This window comes from Alligator mississippiensis, chromosome 12, assembly GCF_030867095.1.
Source record: "Alligator mississippiensis isolate rAllMis1 chromosome 12, rAllMis1, whole genome shotgun sequence".
Lineage (NCBI taxonomy): Eukaryota > Metazoa > Chordata > Crocodylia > Alligatoridae > Alligator > Alligator mississippiensis.
Genome location: NC_081835.1, coordinates 11,378,831 through 11,396,098, shown reverse-complemented (window position 1 = coordinate 11,396,098; position 17,268 = coordinate 11,378,831). Strand labels below are relative to the sequence as shown.

Genomic DNA, 17,268 nt, shown 5'->3' with positions numbered 1-17,268 from the left:
ATTGGGAGAACTTCTAATTTTGCAAAAGAAATGAAAATAGCCCAGCAATGCAAGGTAATTGGGGTATACTCTTTGCCACTATATATTATATCTGGGTAGTAAGAGAACCGATATGCTACGGAGCTTACAGAGAACTGATATGCTTACTATTTTTAGCCCCCATCCTACCCAGAGAAATTTCTCTTTACTCTGGGATGTCAAAAATCTGAATTGTCAAAACAATGTAGGTTGGGCTGTCTTCAAAACCTGGATCTGATATTGTCCTTAACCAGGAACTATTCCCATTAGGGCTGTACAGATATATTAGTTGGCTATCAGATCAGCACCAATAAAAGAAGAAATGATGTTATAGGCTATCGGCTTTTTTGGTCATTGTAGCCAATAGTTATGGCTCCATGCCCGGAGCACCCCGGTGAGTGTAGTCCAGTCCCCATGCCCCACCACTAGCCTGAGCCAGGGGCAGACTACAGGTTGTGGCAAGCAGCGGGAGGGGAAGAGGTCATTGTGCAAGGGACATTCTGCTCTGTCAGGCACTGGGCGCCTTTGCAAAAGCGCTTTCTCCCCAGTGGCCATGGGAGCTTGGCTACGTGGGGCCCACCAGCACTGAGGCAGCGGTATGCCCAGTGGCACCAAATGAACCCAGAGCTGGTGTCCTCGTGAGGATCCACCCCACCCGCCTGGGATGGCAGCACAGGCTGCATGGAGAGCAAGGCTGTGGGTAGGAGCCATGGGCGAGGGGGCGATGTGCATGGGAATAAGGCAGTCAATGCCTTCCTCGTTGAGGGCTGGAGCAGGCAGGAGGCGTGTGTGTGTGTGTGTATGTGTGTGTGTGTGTTGTAAGTGCAAAACAAACAAACAAAGAGGTTTATGTATGTCAGTAGTTTAAAATGCCTGGCACTATTACTAAATATAAGTTAATCGCACTGGCATCAGCTGATATGGTTGGTTAATCATCGGCTATCGGTATCAGCCAAGAAAAGCTTTCAGTGTACCCCTAATTCCTATTAATTACAGGTAGAACCATTGCAGGAGAAGGCCATACAAGTGATAAGTTACATTAAATCACCTTCTCAGTTTAGCTGTTTTTCACTGTATTGCTCATCTCTGCATTTGACTGTGCACAGCACTGATAAATTACAATGAAAAGCTTGCAATGTTTAGGTATCAACATAGACAGGAGAGTGCGTGTCTGAATTAATCAAAATACGGTATCTGACAGTAGTGGGAAATTCCATTAAAGTGCTTTTTTGAGTCATTAAATGTTCATTCAAGAAAGATGCTGAGCTCTTAACAGAAATCACCTTCGTTGCCTTTGGTGGAGAGGGGAGAGAGAAATGCTTAGTGTCATATATGTAAACCTAGCGATATATTTTCTCATCTGTAAACAACATGCATGTTTTTGCTGTGTGCTTGTGTATTCCAGTTTCTGTATTCTTAGGCCACCTCCACACATGCAGGCAAAGGGGTGATTGGATCCAATGCATGATCCATGCAATTGTGTCTCCCGCCACACCACACCTGCATGGCAGGAGGTGCAATTGTGGGATTGTGCATTAGATCCAATTGCACCTGATACATGGTATAGGGGGATCCTGATCCCGGGCTTCCCCTGCATCAGTAAGAAACAGGCTACCACGGCTGGGATCCCTTTTTCTGGGGCAGGTTCCAACCTATGGAGGCCATGTGCAGTTGGGACTGAAAACGCCGTCAGCTGTGGGACTTCCCAGCCTCTCCAGCTGCTGGGTGCTGCTACAGCCTCCCGGCCACAGGGGTGCAGCTGAGAAACTGCATTGGCTGAAATCTTCCGGGCCCAGGGGTGTGTTGTGCTCCCCAGTTCCTGGGAGATAGCAGTAGCTGCGGTCTCCCAGCTGAAGAGTGCCTACACGTGCAAATTAGAGCTGGATAGAAACCAGCTATAAAGTTATTACATCTATTCAAGCAATACCTTTATAGCTGGCTGGACCTTTTTAACGCAGGATAGTTAATTTGTATGTGTAAATAGTCTAAATTTGTTGCACAATTAACAAGGTAATTGCACAACAGATATAATGTGTAGAGGGGGCCTTATGTACCACTACTAGCCCTGTGATAGGAAGGATATTTTAATGGGTACTTGGATTTTACTGTAGATTCATACTCTACTAAAAGAGCTACACAGTTGACAAAATTAATTTTGTTCTCACCTTGGCTTATTCTGGCTACCCAGTTTAGAGAGACATAGTATAAAGGTAGCAATGAAGCTACACAGGCATTTTTCATTGGTTCTCTTCAAGGTGGATAGTTCAGCTATATCTAGGTTTGTTCCTCACTGAGCATGTTGCTATTGACAAGTCGAGCTGATCCATTCTCTTGGATAGTTAAGATATGCGTCTCAAATTCAATGCAAAGATACTTAAGCAAACTAGGGGACAAAACTGGGCAAGGAAAGCATGATTTAGCCTATGAAAGTTTACTGGGAGACTCATAGGTTTTTGTTGTGCAGATTTCGACAATATTCATCTGAACTGAGGACAGCTGGGAAAATCGTATGTCTGAGTATGTGTGAAGGAGAAAACTCTTACTTAATTGCCTTTATTTACCAAAGCAGATACAAGCCTACTATATCCAAAAAAAGAAAAAAAGAGAAGGAAAATGTAACACTATAGGACTATACTTGTCATTGTACAGATTACTTATGTTGTAAATTCTTGAGGAATATCAATTTTATATTTAAAAAGTACATATAAAAATGGGCTTTAGCTGAACTACCATAGTTCCTTATCTTCTCTTGAAAACACCGAAGAAACTCTCCTCCTTTTTTGGCCTACCCTACTAAAATTATGGAAATCTTCTCCTGTGGTTCCTAACTGGTATCATGAGAGGTCCCTCTTCTTATTTCAGTAAATTTTAATCTGTTTTAATGGAAACTGATCATTTGGTTTTAATTAGAGAGAGATTCCAATACGTTCCATTTGACTACTCAATCATCTTTTTAGTGAAGACTTCCAAATTAAATGTTATTTTAAAGTCTAGTATATTCCTATGAACAGTGCATACCACCGTTGACTAGGGGTCAACCTCCCAAAGCTGTTTATTCCACTTTTTGAGCTTATAAGTGGCTCTATAATTCACCATAGTCACCATCATAGGAAAAACCATACATCCATGCCACATGTTCTAGCATTCCCTCTTTCAAAGCCCCTTCTGTAACTTCTATGATACAGCTAAGGGAGAAGTGGCCAAGATATTTACTGGCAAAAATAGTCAAAGCAAGCCAGGGGTCGATGCTGTTTTTGCTTGTTCAGTCAGGAAACGGAAACACTACTGAGCGTTTCTTCTAAGCTATTATAGTTAAGCTCAAATCACATACCTGATCCTGAGAGTACATCAAAAGACTCTTTCTTAAATAAATATGAATAATGAATTAGTACAATGAAATTGTTACCATCTCGTGATGTCCAAAACCAGAAAGAGCTTAAATTCAATATTTACACCTATATATTTTCTTTGTTCTAAATTATTGGCTTAACTCCACTCTGGTTACAGGGATGACAAGTTTTATCGTTTGTTTTCAAATAAAACTGCATCAGAGTGTTTGCGGTTATATGTAGGACTACACCTGGATTGTGGACGTATTGGGAATTTCTACCTTTTCTTTGTTTAAAACTTATCCTATCAGATGTACATTACATTTATAATTCATTCTCTGTAAGACTGTATTTCTAGTTTTATGGAATGGAATCCGAGTTTCTGAACACTGTAGATATACGACTTAAGATGTTAATAGTGACACTTCCTCCCTCTTCTCTAGTTATTTTTAGTGCAGATAGTTTTAATTTTCTTTTACTAAAAATGTTTTTAAAAAATGACTTGTGGGTTATAGCCTCCAATCTCCGCCAGCCCAAGGCAGCATGGATGACACTGCAAGTAAAAATCCACTGTAATCAAAAAGCAAATTGATTGTTTTTGCAAGCCCCAGTCCATTTTAATGTTTGTGCTCACGTGAGTGACAGCCTACATACTAGCATGTAAAATAGTGTAGAAGGAAATGCTGGAGGTTATGACAGGTTAAACTTCTATCACCTGGGCCAGGTCAATATTGCGAGAATCAGGGATTTTTTTTGTTCGATTTTGTTCTTATAAATACCCAGTATCTCAGTACCTGGATGCTATATGAATTAACTCTCAGTTGATCCCATTTCTTTACAACACTTTACATTTTGAAGTAGAATATTTATAAACATTACTCCCAGGAGAAGGGGAAAATGAGGATGTTACAGAGAAACAGGATAGGTCTTTTACTGTGATCTCTCCTCACTACCTTTTCATTTTAATTCTTCAACTGAAACACACCCCCAATCTTCCAATTCTTTTGCCACTTTAGACATCACAGATGCCGGTATGCCGGATGTTCAAGGGGCGCTGGAATATTTATCGATGCTGCCAAAATGAGGCAAGGGGCAACTGTATTATGGGAAAAGGAGCAGTTTTGCATACATACACTTGGTCTCAAGGAGCCCATGGTAGCCAACAGGAAACAAACCCAGGAATGTGGAATGTGAAAACACACTAGTATGTTTAATATACACCATATAGCACGTGGCCTACAATTCGTTCATAACCATGAAGCATCTTAAACAGCATCATTAATACTAGCAAAGTGAAGAGATGCCAATGGGAGGGGGTGTGGGGGGGGTGCATTGATGTTGTTTGGTTGCTTTTTGGAACATTTTTAGTTTTAAATCTGCTGTCAGTTAGGAAGAGATGTGTGGTGACAGCATACAGAATAACTCATGGCCACTGTGCAAGTGAAACAGTACGCACCCACTTAAGTAAACAAAGCAGTATACGGTAGAACAAGTTGGAATAATAAGAATAAAAACAATTTTCATAATTAATAGCAGCTGCCAGCTAGCACGACAGAGGTAATAAAATGTTCTTTACTGTAATGGGGTGAAACATGAGCCTTTTCAATGAAAGGTGTCATTATTCTTGCAGTGGTGCCAATTATAAATTGTTGAAGTATGGAAAAACATGCCCAGGCCAAAAAGATAGGAATATTTGCTGCTGAATGACAGAATATTTCTGATAAGCACTGTAGAAGTTGCTGCTGTATCCAGTCATCCTTGCAAAAATTCCCTCTATCATAGTCAGCATAAGTTTGCATTGGTAGCTACATAAATTAAGCCTGCCTCAGGCAAGTCTAAGTTGAGCCGTGAGCCACAAGTCTTCACAGGATTGTCTGAATGTTGCCCTCTTGAGTGGCCTTTTTCGGATCTCAGTTTGTGAGGCCCTTGCCTTGCACAGCCTTAGTAAAGCAGTTGATGGTGGAATACTTACAGTGGACTGACAGATGCTATCTCCATAAAGTCTGTTTGGAAGATTTATGTTACATATGACCAACAATTCCAGGATGTTTGAAGGGGAGGTATATCCATTAAGCCCCATCTACACATTATACTTGAGGCATGTTAGACTAGGGACTGACATTAAAAAAGCCAGAGCCTGAATTGATTCAGTCTTTGCAGGTTACCATAACCTGCCTAGGTTGAACTGATCTGCAACTGTACAGACATCCCCTCTCGACTGAGGAAATGCAGGCACATGTCTGCAGTTGATCAGGGCAGGGGGGGTGTGCTAGAGTGCACCCTCGGCTGCAGGGAAGCTATGCTGGGTGCGGGGACGGGGGCCATGGCCAGCCCGGGCAGTATCAGTTAAGTCTGATACTACATTTAACCAGGTTTATCTCAAACTAGTTTGGGCCATTTTGAAACCAGTTTTTGATCACTTGAACTGGTTTGTGCGTAATGTCTGTCCCTAGCCTTAATCACATCTTAAATGGTTACCTGGCCACATGTTTATATTCCACAAAACATGTAGTAACTTTGTAGTTGCTTCCTATTGCACCATTAATTAAATGTGTGGCCAGGGGTCCCAGCAGCTAGGACCCTATAAGCTGATTGGAGCTCCTAGCTGTGTGGGGCGATGTGAACCTCCAAGCCATGAGACCTCTTAGCTGACACTGGCTCCCATCTGCGGAAGCACATGTTTCCCAGCTGGGAGTCCCATCTGCTGACAGGGGTCCCACCTGCAGGGACTTCCCATGCACCCCTACAGCTGGGAGATGGCAGCTGATGCTGCTCATGTGAGTGTCCCAACTATGCAGGTGCTCCATGCACTCTTGCAGCTGCAAGACTGCAACTGATGCAGTGTCCCAGCCACAGGGGTGCTCCATGCACCACGTGTGGCATGGTAGGAGACACGATTGTGTGGATTGCATATCAGAATCCATGTACACCTGTATGTGTAAAGTAGAGATACATCGGTCCAATATCAGATTAGCACCAATATAAAGAAAATTGACTGTCTCAGAAATCAGCCTCTTATGGCTGATAAATGCCCCGTTCGTGTGCGCAGCCACAGTGCAGCACGTAGGTGGTGAGCAGCACAGCTCGGCAGCTTGGAAAGCTGTGTACACCTGGTACATCTGTTGGGGTGGAAGGGGAGGGGGAAAGGAAGGGGCAGATCAAGGCCCTCGTGGTGGTGGGGGGGAAGTGGGGCTATGGATGGGGCTGGCCAGCTGGGGTGGGGTGGGGTGCAGGATGGAGCCGTGGCTTGTCTGGGGGCTGTGGGGGAGGGGGGGGAAGCTCCTGCCTCTGCATACACCCCAGGAGGGCACAAGGGGGCGTGTGCCCCCCAGATTTGGAAAAGGTGGGGTGGGCCAGGCTGTGCTCAGGGTGGGCAGCAGCCCTGGGAACAGGGGTTGGTGGGGGGCTACAGCAAATGTTGGGGTGGCTGCAGCCGCCCCCTACAGGCCCCCTTCCAGTGCCACTGATGCCCATCCTGAGCGTAGCCTGGCCCAGCCCTGTCAGGAAGAGCCAGGCACTTCTCCCGCCCTATCCCATGCAGATCTGGAGGGCACTTGACCCCACCCCACCCCTCACCCTGGACAAGCCACAGTTCTGTCCTGCACCCTGCTCTGCCCCAGCTAGGCAGCACCTGCCCCAGCCCCAACTCCAACCCATCCCTCACTGCAGGGGCCCTTGATTTGCCCCCCATGCCCTTTCCTTTCCAGCTCCCCTTCCACCACAACAGACTTACCAGCTGGATACTGCTTTTCAAGCTGCTGAGCTGTGTATCAGAAAAACAGATCAGTATTGGCCAATATGCCTCAAAAACCGACTATTGGTATCGGCCCCAAAAATCTCTATCGGTGCACCCGCAGTGTAAACGGACCTTTAGAGATGGAAATGAAGCAACACCATTGTGTAAAGTCTTGGGAACACTGCATCTAGAATAGAATGCACAGTTCTAATCACACATGCTCAATTAAGATGAATGCAAACCAAAACAGATGGAGAGATGAGCTTGTAGGGAGGTCAGGGGAATTAAAAGCCAGTCAAATGATTGGTTGGGGGGGGGGGGGAGGGGGTGTGAAAGAGCTCAGCTTGTTTAGCTTAGCAAGTTGAAGGCTGAAGACTGATATAATTACTTTCCATTAGGGTTGTAATAGAAGAGGACTACTAACCCAAAGAACAGTGGTGACACAAGAACAGTGAGGTGAGACGTTCTGTAACACCCTTGTAAACTGAGGGGTGGGGGGAAAGGGGCAAATGCACCTAATTGGTCTTAAGGTAAAGCTCTAAGTTTGAGACATTATATAATGTGGATAACAGTGATAGCAGGGGCCTGGATCCCTTCCACTTCTGTGCTTATTAGGCGCTGTGCGAAATTTCGCTGAGTGTTTTGTTTTGAAGCTGTTTCGATGAGTTTCAAGCTCGAAACAGTGAAATCAAAACAAAACAAAAAGCACTGAAACAGCTTTGAAACCAAATGAGGTTTCAAAACACTCAAAATGTTTCAAAAGTTTCGAAGCAGCCTGGTCATGGGAGGCAGGGGAGAGCCAGAGTTGCTGTCAGAGCAGCTTCACAGCCTGGCTGGGAGGAATGTGCTCCGTGGGGCTGGCGGAGCTGGATGGAGCGCAGCGCCGACTCTGCCCACCCCCCAACGCTGGGCTGTGCTCCGATCAGCTCCACCAACCCCATGGAGCTCAGCCCAGGCTCCGATTGGCTGCACCCAGCACCAGTCGCAGGTGGCAGTGGCAGCCTCCTGTCATCTGGCACAGATCCGGGGGCCAGCACCCCCGGGAGGAGTCCGGCACAGCCCCGCAGCCCTCCCGGCAGCGTGCTCCCGGAGCTGCACCCAGATGACAGGAGGCTGCCGCTGCCTGGGGCCAGTGGCAGCATCCCTTTTCCCCAGTACTGGATGCGAGCTGTGCCCAGCGCTGATCCCAGGCGGCAGCAGCAGCCTTCTGTCATCCGGCACAGATCCAGAGACCCACACCACCGGGAAGAGTCCAACACAACCTGGCAGCCTGCCTGGGGGTGCAATCCCCTAGATCTGTGCCCCAGATGAAAGGAGGCTCAGGCTACCTCTCCCACCTGGGACCATCACAGCACCGGACAAGATTGCTGCTACCACAGCCTGAGCCTCCTATTATCCGGCACGCAGATCCAGGGGTGTGAGCCCCTGGATCTGCACGCTGGATGAGGGGAGGCTGCTGCTGCTGCCTGGGACAGGTGGCAGCAGCAATTTTATCCAGTGCTGGGCGCAGCCCATGCTCTGCATTGGTCCCAGGCGACAAGGCAGCCTCCTCTCACCCAGGGCACGTATCCAGGGGCTCACACCCCTGGGAAGGCTGTTGGGCTGTGCTGAACTCCTCCCAGGAGCCCCCGGATCTGTGTGCTGGATGAGAGGAGTCTCAGGCAGCAGCAGCAATCTTCTCCAGTGCTGGGTGCAAGCAGTGGCAGCCTCCTCTCATCCGGCATGTAGATCTGGGGGCCTGCACCCCTGGGAGGAGTCTGGCACAGCCTCACAGCCCTCCCCGGGGTGCGAGCCCCAGGGTCTGCGTGCCGGATGAGAGGAGGTTGCCGCTGCAGGCAAGTGTCAGGACATTTGCTTTGAAGAGTTTAAGGTGCAATTTCCCAGAAACCCCTACACCTATCTCCTTGAAACTTGGCAGGTTTCATGCCCTCTGAAGGGGATACCATTTCTGCAATTTTCATCCCAAACAGACAAGAAATAACGTTTTAGGCATTTTCATGATTCCCCATTATAGCCTATAGGCAAAATGTCGAAACAGCAAAGCAGTTTGGACTAAATGAAGCGGGACAGTGCTTCGAAACAAAACAAAACAATGAAGCGAGACACTGTCCCTTCAGAATGGCGAAGCGGATGTCGAAATGAAACGATGGTGTTTCGCACAGCCCTAGTGCTTATTTGTTTCTATGTGATCTTAAACATCAATTAAGAAGCCATAAGAATTACTTCATATCATATGCTGGAGTGGTCAAGGACCTTTGAGAACAGCTCACTGTACTTAAAGGGATGGAGGAGTCTTTTGAATCATTCAATAGCAACTAGTTGGGCCCATTGTGCAGTGGCATAAATACAACTGGACGAATGGGTCAACTGCCAATTTGGGGAGTGGGACAATAAAAAGTGGCTCCAGCTGCACGATCGCAGTTGCAATCACAAAGGCTAATGGAAGCTGCTGTTGCCTGTGCTCAGTTGGGTCCCTACACTGATGCCCTTATGGACTGTCAGTGCAATGAGAAAACAAGGCAGAGTGGGTATCTTTAATACTTGGAAGGGAAAGCAGAGGCCCACAATGTTATAAAAGGTAAAACAGTTCAGTAATGTAGCAGCATTATCTTAAAACAAAAGTCTTTTGGATTTTACATTTAGGCAACATGTGCGTTTTGGGGAGAAAAAACAGAAGTCCCAGCAGCCCCTTCCTGCTGTACCTCCAGATCAACGACACACGCATTTCCTAGTTTATATCTGCAGGCAATGGGCCAGCTTCTCTTCCAGTTAAATGTTGACTGATGTGACTCCACTGGATTCCTTTGCGCTGTTCCTGATTTACACAGGAAAGAAGTCAGAATCCAGGCCTGCATATTTAAATTAGTTGCTGCCATTTTTGGAAAAAAGTATGCATTATTAATGACCTGTTGCTAATTAGGACCTAGTCTTGAGAATACAAGTGACTGGGGAAACATCCAAGCAGTGATTTGTGTGTGCCGTTACTATGCTCATATGCAGAATCACATGAAATGTGTGTTGCTTTACAATTGTAATTGTATAGCCTACATTTTATAATTGCTATAATCTGTTTCACTCTGGGAAAAGAGATCTACCACCCAGGACTCTTATATCACAAAAATCAAAGGGAATCTGTGTAGACAAAAATTGGATCATGGTCTTCAGTTGTAAATAACCGGGATGTTTACAGGAAGCCCATTAAAAGAGCACTTTTCTCAAGTGTTGCATTTAAAATACAGTTTTGTCTGCACAGAAACAATCCAAAAATGTCACTGCAAAGCTCTCTCATATAGTCATATTTATAACTGAAATATAAAAAGTCTTATTAAATATTTCAAATGGCATTGAAAAAGAGATGTTTATAGAATCCACCTGTATAAATTTTAGAAAATGTCAAGCTGAAAAGGATGCCAGGGAGCCTTTATTTTGTTAAAAGAGCATGCTGTAGCTCCAAAATCTGCATGGGAGCTTGCTAATAGAAGCACAGTAGTAAACAAAGGCTTCCAGAGTATGAAGCTATAGTATGAAAATTGCAGAAAGCATTTTATAACTCTAAAAGTGTCCAAAGGTATGTTTTATTTTTCACATTTTTGTTCCTCCACAGACATAGCATTTCAGTTAAAATAATTTTTTAGTACATTTGTAGAGAGACCTTTAAAAATGTTTAATTCCAAGCAAGTCACTTTGCTGTATTCCACAAAATAACTAGCTTGTTCCATTGGTGCTGTTTTGAAAATATTAGAGTCTATCTTCTCAGAATAAATGCAAAGATCAGTCTATTAATAATATGCATACTATAGCACCAGCATATTTCAATCCAACAACCCTTCTAAAATTCATCAGTTACTGAGCCTTGTTTTTAGCCCATGCATTAGATACAGCAATTTTCATTAACACTTTGAAGTAAAGTCACAGTAGAGAGATTCTTCTCATTTATACACGAGTGCAATGTGGGTGCCGCACAGAATGTAGCTACTGTATATTGATGAGCGACCAACTCAAGCATGGAATTGCAACACTGCCTCTCTGTTGACTTCCAGTTGAAAACCTCTAGCAAATTAGCCTTAACAAGCCATATTAGAAACCTCAAGAATAATAAGTGCTTTCAAACAGTGGGCTGTCAAATTACATGTGCTAATAGTCTAGTTATTCATTTTTAAAGGGAAGAAAACCTCTTAAAAACATTTAAAAGCTATGAAAATCTGCACAAAGTATAACGTAATACAATAGCGGCCAATTTACTGGGTAGCATTATGCCTGTACACTAATTTTTACTGATGGTAAAAGTGACAGGTAAGCACTTGGGGAAATGTGCTGTGCCTCCGCTGCTACCACTCAAATTTTAATGTTCTGTTAAGCAGAGGGACCCAATCCTTTTTTTCCCCCCATCAAAGGCTGTAGCAAAGTTCCTGTTTAATCAAGGATATGCTTATTAGAAGGTGAGCGAACTAAAATTGCTAACTAAGATTCTCTAAATAGGGTAGGTTTTCATACAACCAATGAAGCATTTCAGATTTGGTTTCCAGTTAATTCCCTGGAACCTTTTTGGAGACAAGGTGTGGCTTCCCCTACTCCAAGGAGGAATGCTGACCTCACAGACTAGCCTCAAACATTTCACCTGAGAAGGGATGAAAGTGATATTCTCAGTATTTTCTTCACTATGGTCTTCATTTTGAGGAGTACCTCCAACTCCAATAGTACATGACACAACATTGCATGGCTTGACCCTCTGACCCACTCATCCATATGGGAATGTTTTCATATGGGCAGTAACTGCAGAGTAGTGCCAGCAACCCAGACATCTACTACCCTGGGCAAATCTAATTCCAAATGCCACCCTTATTTATTTATTTATTTATTTATTTTTTGCACCTCAGTGGCTGTATACAGCCTATTTTGCTCCCATCGGCGCTGGTGACCAGGTCAGTCACTGCCAATAGGATAGCAGAGCATTTCCACCACTCGCAATGATTGTGATCTGTGCTCATCTTCCTTACATTTATAGCTCCATTGCTTGGCATTTAGGATGAACTTCTATGAATAAATTTCTCCAGGATCAACCTTATGGTGCACTCCTACAATAATGCTTGTACTGGGTTTTGAGCAGTTTTCCTCCCTTCTTATGCTAACTCTGACCACACTTGAGGATCTTCATTAAGGAAGTTCAGAAGCATGGCAATTAGAGCAATGTACCATAATGGATAGAAAGTAATACCATTTTTTAACATAATTTTTAGAATCTCTTGTATGGCTAGAATGCCTTGGAAGCTTCATCATCTCGTCCTCCTTTTGCCTTCTTTACTATTCTCATAAACATGAATACCAGACAATCTCTTTTCTGTACTTGGTCACATTTGGCATAATTGTGGATTTCTGAATGAGGCAAGGATAGTCAGCCTCACCTCAGTCTCTGGAAAGTTCATGGAGCAGGTGTTCAAGGAATCCATTTCTAAGAGCTTGGAGGAGAAGGTGGTTAGGAACAGTCGGCATAGATTCATTGACCAACCCGACTGCCTTCTATGATGAGGTGACTGGCTCTATGGATGTGGGAAAAGTAGCGGGTGCAACATGCCTTGATTTTAGCAAGGCTTTTGGTATGGTCTCCCACAACCTACTTGAAAGCAAGCTAAGGAAGTAAGAGTTGGATGAATGGACTGTACAGTGAATAGAAAACTGGCTGGATCATCAGGCTCAAAGGGTAATAATCAATGGATCGATGTCTAGTTGGCAGCTGGTATCAAGTGGTGTGCCCCAGGGGTTGGTTTTGTTCAGGGTCTTTATCAATGGCTTGGAAGATGGGACAGAGTACACCCTCAACAAGTGTGCAGATGACAAGCAGCTGTAGGGAGCAGTAGATACACTGGAGAGTAGGGCTAAGATTCAGAGGGACCTCAACAAATTGGAAGACTGGACCAAAAAGAAAAATGTCATGAGGTTCAGAAAGGACAAGTGTGAAGTCCTCCACTTAGGACAGAACAGTCACATGCACCAGTACAGGGACTGACTGGCTAAGCAGCAGCTCTGCAGAAAAGGATCTAGGGGTTACAGTGGAGAAAAATTCAAGTATGAGCCAACGGTGTGCCCTTGTTGCGAAAAAGGCTAATGGCCTACTGGGCCGCATTAGTAGGAGCACTGCCAGCAGACTGAGGGAAGCAATTCTTTGCCTCTATTCAGCACTGGTGAAGCCACATCTGGAGTACTATGTTTAGTTTTGGGCCCCTCACGACAGAAAGGACGTGGACAGATTGGAGAGAGTCCAGCAGAGGGCAATGAAAATGGTGAGGGGGCTGCGGCTCGTGACTTATGAGAAGACATGGAGGGAACTGGACTTACTTGGTCTGGAGAAGAGGAGGAGACTGAGCGGGGATTTAATAGCAGCCTTCAATTACCTGAAGTGGGGTTCCAAAGAAGATGGAGCTGGATTGTTCTCAGTGATGGCAGATGACAGAACAAGGAGCAATGGGCTCCAATTGCAGCAAAGGAAGTTTAGGTTGGCTATTAGGAGAAATGTTCTCATTAGAAGGGTAGCAAAGCACTGGAACAGAGAGGTTGTGTAATCTCTATTCCTGGAGTTTAAGACCTGGCTACAAAAAGCCTTGGCTGGGATAATTTAATTGGGCTGGTCCTGCTTTGAGCAAGGCATTGGACTAGATGCGACCTCCTGAGGTCCCCTCCAACTCTAATTTTCTATGATTCTATAGTTATCTGCAGAGACCTACTGCTCAGTATTTTTTACTGCAGCATAATAGTGCCTTTGCTTATTCTCATGGTCTGGCTATTACTGAGGATGCATTTTCGTTCATTGTGCACTAGTATCTGCAAAATCCCAACCAGCAAATCTGCTCTAGATGATTAACTGTCTGATTCATCCTGGTTTGCCAATACCTGACTTCGAAACTGAATTTTTTGCTTACTCTTTTTTTTCCCCATTTTCTTTGCTGATAAGATTAGTTGACAATTAAGCAGAGAGGTGGTTGACAGTGGCAAGGCACAAAATTGGAAAGCTGATAATCTGTTTATATTTTAGCTCTTCCACAGGCTTCCCATATCTCAAGTTTGCCATTCACTAAATAAACGTAGGTAATCCTTCCTCTTGCTCTTTATCCATCTTACCCAGCTGAGGTGAAACAAAGGAGGTACCTGTCAAGTTCATAGGGACTGGTATAGCTAGCAGTTTGCTTGCAGGCTGCTCATTACAGAATCAGGGACCTGGATTTAACTCACTGGGACAAAGACTACACCTTAATGAGTCTACAGCTCCAATGTGGCAGAGGTCCCAATGCCATTCGAGGCATAATTTGGTCCTGTGCAGGCAAACTGTATTTGCATTTGTATAAAACTGTAACTGTCTTTTTGCTTTTGTAAACAGTATCCAGATATTATAATCATGTGAATGATCACTTAGAAATGAGCATGTTGAGAATGATATGAAGCACAACTCGAGGCAGGGAGCACAACTGCAAATCTCCCCCTCCCTGCCCCCCGCAAAAAAAAGCAATTTCATTCAACTCAGTTGGGACAGGTAGTCCTTAGCAATAACGGAAAGAAAATGGGTTATGCCCAATTTCCTCAGGAAGACTTTTCTCTACTTTTCTTTCCCATACTGCTTGCTCTCCCTCATTACTACTCAGGGCCACGGTTCAGTTATTAAACATGAACTTCATTCTTCTTCTTATCTCCCCTCTTCATCAACACACTCAGCAGTGCAAGGAGAAAATACATGTCCTGTATCAAAGAGAAGGACTTGAAATGTCCTTGGGATGTACCTGGCCCTTATCAGTTTTGTGCAAGGCTGGTTGAAGAGGTTTGACTCCCAGGGTCCCTACTTTTGAACAGGCAATAGTGTGCCAGGACCTAGTTGGAAGTGTTGGAGAAAATCCTTTCTTCCCCTACTCTTTCTAACAGGGTAGAGGGGATTTCTTAGTAGCATTAATTATCATGTATGGTGCATATGAGACGTATCATTGACCAGAAAGAAAAGATGGATGCCAGAATTGCATAGTTTTCATGAAGCCAGAAAAAATGACTTTTTCTTTCCTCCTGTACTGGCTCCCTGGTAGTGACATTATCGTGCTTCCTATACAACTTTAGATGAGGTTTCCAATTTTGTGACTCATCTGGGTTCCCCTTCTGCTGGGGGAAGACCACAGCTTGCAGGTGGTTAATATCAACAGTGAATGATGCCAGAGAAACCTCATGCTAGAAAGGGTAGCCAATAAATACATAAAATAGAAGAGCCAGTGTGCATGTATAAAATTAACATATTAATGACCATGGCTATAGGAAGCACAAAAGCCTTGTGATAAAAGCATATATACAAAAGTATACACACAAGCAGTTCATTTATTTTTATAGCCTAGATCTGGTATCAAACAAGTGAGTAAAAGAGGAAAGGCAGAACCGTTTTTTGTTGCTAAATCACACTTTGATCACTTCAATATTTTTCTTCATGTGGCTCTGCTAAAATAATTGCTTTGCAATTTCCAGGGTGATTAAACATTAAATACAATCTAGAGCTTTACTTTTTACAGAGTCTGTCCATGCAACCAATCTTTTTGGATGATGGTGCACACAGACTGAATACTGCATTCCTACCGACTTCACTGGGAATTGGATATGGGCAACACAGAGGATTACATTCTAAATGGCATTGAGTTTATATATGCAAGTTAATGCAACTGTATATAGAATTGGCTGATACAGAGAGGGACTCCTAAGTGCTCATTCAAGACTGAACACACCAATAAAAAAAAATAAATAGATTAATCATGGGAGGTGGTGAATGATCCAATACATAGGCTGTTAACACCAACTCACAGATCTGGAACCTAACCAAGCCTAGATAACAGAAACAATTCCATTTAGCAGCCACAGATTTGGCTTTTTGCAACGACGCTAAATTAAAGTTTTACTCTGTATTAGTGCGAGTAATTCTTCTCAAGTTAACAATAGCCATATTTTCACCTCCTGTTTTACCAGCACCTTAGTGTACGTCACTTGATATATTTCTATATAAAAGTTTTCTTCAGAAGCAGCTCAATGTTCTCAATGCAAAGCCTTCTAGTCATCCTTCTTCTAAAGGTAATGTGACATTAATCAAACATAGTGTTGTGCTTCAGAAGAAGAGATATATTTTTTGAGATTTCCATCATTATTTAATTCCAACAGTAAATTAAGAACAAACTATTACATAGGATGTACTATTGTCATCTGAAAGATTATAATACAGTCCTGTTTAGACGGAATAAGTGTTATATTATTTAAGCATCACCCATAATTAGCTAAGCAATGCATTTATCATACAGAAATCAGGATTTTAGTTCAGAGAAGTTCATAAATCTACAGACAGAAAAGTGAAAAATTGTGGGTATAAATGGTTTCAACTGGACATACAAACTCTTCCCAATTTTTACTGGGGAAGCTTGTCATAATCAAGGCAGTAAAGTTTCCTGTCGCTTATCACTGCTTATTTCTTACATTTCTGAAAATTGTATATTCCGTAAATTTTTGCCTGTTACAGAAGAAAACAGTTAAATTGTACTTTGCAGTCCAGAATTTAAATTGCTGGTTCTGTTTACTCAATGTAAATACTTTTTTCTGATTAAGATGATTTATTCAGGCATTGAAATGCTTAATTTGTGTATACTGGACTTGCTTCAGTAAAAAAGAGACAAAGAGGGAAGGCATGACTGACTTGCCAACTAATTTATGAAGAACATTTGTCTGGCTGCACTTGCCGTCTTGTACTGTGATGGATGTTTTAAGGACTTGACTTTAAGCTACCATTTCTCAGCGAGCTTTTTTTCTTCTTCTTGTAAATAGGTCCCTTACCAACTTTGCTGATCCACACGTAAAAATCTGGATCTACAAATAATTTCTGTCCCTCACAATACTACCTGGATGAATGGTGTTTTTGAGATCAGTATTTACTTCATTTCCTGTTAAAGGGATAGATCATTTGTAATTTAGTGAACAGCTAAGGCCCAATCATTACCTGATCTGCCTCATACTGCAGCACATTAGCAAGGTGGGCATTTTCTAGATATTTTTGGTTTTGTTTAAATTAAATCAATGCAGGAGAAAACAGAAAAGGTAGGATTAATTACATCCACGATAAACATGCAAATTACAGTACATAGAGTCTACCACTTTGATTTATATTCTGTAACAAACAAAAACGTCACC

At 43.4% G+C, this 17,268-nt stretch overlaps 1 protein-coding gene and 1 long non-coding RNA gene across 3 annotated transcripts in view; one reads left to right on the top strand and one right to left on the bottom strand.

The window, feature by feature from the left end:
- LOC102561602 (uncharacterized) overlaps nt 1-17,268 on the top strand; it is a 552,985-nt gene that overhangs the window by 209,361 nt on the left and 326,356 nt on the right. The gene's annotated exons all lie outside the window — the stretch shown is intronic.
- The window catches only part of LRRN1 (leucine rich repeat neuronal 1), a 32,447-nt gene that overhangs the window by 4,251 nt on the left and 10,928 nt on the right, over nt 1-17,268 (bottom strand). The window lies entirely within an intron of this gene.